The 2,135-nt window shown below is 67.0% G+C and overlaps 1 protein-coding gene across 1 annotated transcript in view; it reads right to left on the bottom strand.

Annotated features, from left to right (window-relative positions):
* Positions 1-2,135, bottom strand: part of mrpl22 (mitochondrial ribosomal protein L22) — a 19,839-nt gene that overhangs the window by 16,751 nt on the left and 953 nt on the right. The window lies entirely within an intron of this gene.

Here is a 2,135-nt window from a genome sequence, read left to right as displayed (position 1 = left end):
TCTTTCATAAATCTTAAAAACCTCCATCAGCTAAACCTCCAACCCCCCTCGGCCTTCTCTTTTCTATGATGTGGAGATGCCGGTGAGGACTGGGGTGGACAAACGTAAGGAATCTTTACACACCAGGTTATAGTCCAACGGTTTTATTTAAAATCACAAGCTTTCGGAGATTATCTCCTTCGTCAGGTGAGCGAGTGAGTGAAAGGTTCTCAAATCGCATATCTTATATTAGGCTGGGACACGCTCACACCAATCATTTCTAGAGAGAAGAGCCCCGGCCTTTCCTGATAAGTTATATCCTCTCAGATTCTGGTAAGTTTCCCACATTGCAGCGGTGAGTACACTTGGGAAGGTACTTTTTAATTGTGGGTGAGGTGAGGAGGAGAGGGGGGGGTGAGGTGAGGAGAGGGTGAGGTGAGGGGGGTGAGAGGGGGTGAGGAGAGGAGAGGGGGGGTGAGGAGAGGATGAGGGGGGGGTGGTGATGGTGAGGAGAGGGGGTGGGGTGAGGTGAGTGAGAGGGGGGGGGTGAGGTGAGGAGAGGGGGGGGGGGTGAGGTGAGGAGAGGGGGGGGGTGAGAGAGAGGGGAGAGAGGGGGGGGGTGAGGGAGAGGGGGGGGTGAGGAGAGGAGAGGGGGGGGGTGAGGAGAGGAGAGGGGGGGTGAGGAGAGGAGAGGGGGGGGGTGAGGAGAGGAGGGGGGGGGTGAGGAGAGGAGAGGGGGGGGGTGAGGAGAGGAGAGAGGGGGGGGGTGAGGAGAGGAGAGGGGGGGGGTGAGGAGAGGAGAGGGGGGGGGTGAGGAGAGGAGAGGGGGGGGGTGAGGAGAGGAGAGGGGGGGGGTGAGGAGAGGAGAGGGGGGTGAGGAGAGAGAGGGGGGTGAGGAGAGGAGAGGGGGGGGTGAGGAGAGGAGAGGGGGGTGAGGAGAGGAGAGGGGGGGGTGAGGAGAGGAGAGGGGGGGTGAGGAGAGGAGAGGGGGGGGTGAGGAGAGGAGAGGGGGGGGTGAGGAGAGGAGAGGGGGGGGGTGAGGAGAGGAGAGGGGGGGGTGAGGAGAGGAGAGGGGGGGGTGAGGAGAGGAGAGGGGGGGGGTGAGGAGAGGAGAGGGGGGGGGGTGAGGAGAGGAGGGGGGGGGGTGAGGAGAGGAGGGGGGGGGGGTGAGGAGAGGAGGGGGGGGTGAGGAGAGGAGGGGGGGGGGGTGAGGAGAGGAGGGGGGGGTGAGGAGAGGAGGGGGGGTGAGGAGAGGGGGGGGGGTGAGGAGAGGAGGGGGGGTGAGGAGAGGAGAGGGGGGGTGAGGAGGAGGGGGGGGAGCGGTGAGGAGAGGGGGGGGGGGTGAGGAGAGGGGGGGGGTGAGGAGAGGGGGGGGGGTGAGGAGAGGGAGGGGGGGGGGGTGAGGAGAGGGGGGGGGGGTGAGGAGAGGAGAGGGGGGGGGTGAGGTGAGGAGAGGGGGGGGGTGAGGTGAGGAGAGGGGGGGGTGAGGTGAGGAGAGGGGGGGGGTGAGGTGAGGAGAGGGGGGGGGGTGAGGTGAGGAGAGGGGGGGGTGAGGTGAGGAGGGGGGGGGTGAGGTGAGGAGAGGGGGTGAGGTGAGGAGAGGGGGGTGAGGTGAGGAGGGGGGGGGTGAGGTGAGGAGGAGGAGGGGGGGGTGAGGTGAGGAGGAGGAGGGGGGGGTGAGGTGAGGAGGAGGAGGGGGGGGTGAGGTGAGGAGGAGGAGGGGGGGGGTGAGGTGAGGAGGAGGAGGAGGGGGGGTGAGGTGAGGTGAGGAGAGGGGGTGAGGTGAGGAGGAGAGGGGGTGAGGTGAGGAGGAGAGGGGGTGAGGTGAGGAGGAGAGGGGGGTGAGGTGAGGAGGAGAGGGGGGTGAGGTGAGGAGGAGAGGGGGGTGAGGTGAGGAGGAGAGGGGGTGAGGTGAGGAGGAGAGGGGGTGAGGTGAGGAGGGGGGGGTGAGGTGAGGAGGGGGGTGAGGTGAGGAGGAGGAGGGGGGGGTGAGGTGAGGAGGAGGGGGGGTGAGGTGAGGAGGGGGGGTGAGGTGAGAGGAGGGGGGGGTGAGGTGAGGAGGGGGGGGTGAGGTGAGGAGAGGGGGGGGTGAGGTGAGGAGAGGGGGGGGTGAGGTGAGGAGGAGAGGGGGGTGAGGTGAGGAGGAGAGGGGGGGT

This window comes from Heptranchias perlo, chromosome 14, assembly GCF_035084215.1.
Source record: "Heptranchias perlo isolate sHepPer1 chromosome 14, sHepPer1.hap1, whole genome shotgun sequence".
Taxonomy (NCBI): Eukaryota; Metazoa; Chordata; class Chondrichthyes; order Hexanchiformes; family Hexanchidae; genus Heptranchias; species Heptranchias perlo.
The sequence above is the reverse complement of the archived record's forward strand: the minus strand, read 5'-3'. Positions and strand labels throughout refer to the sequence as shown.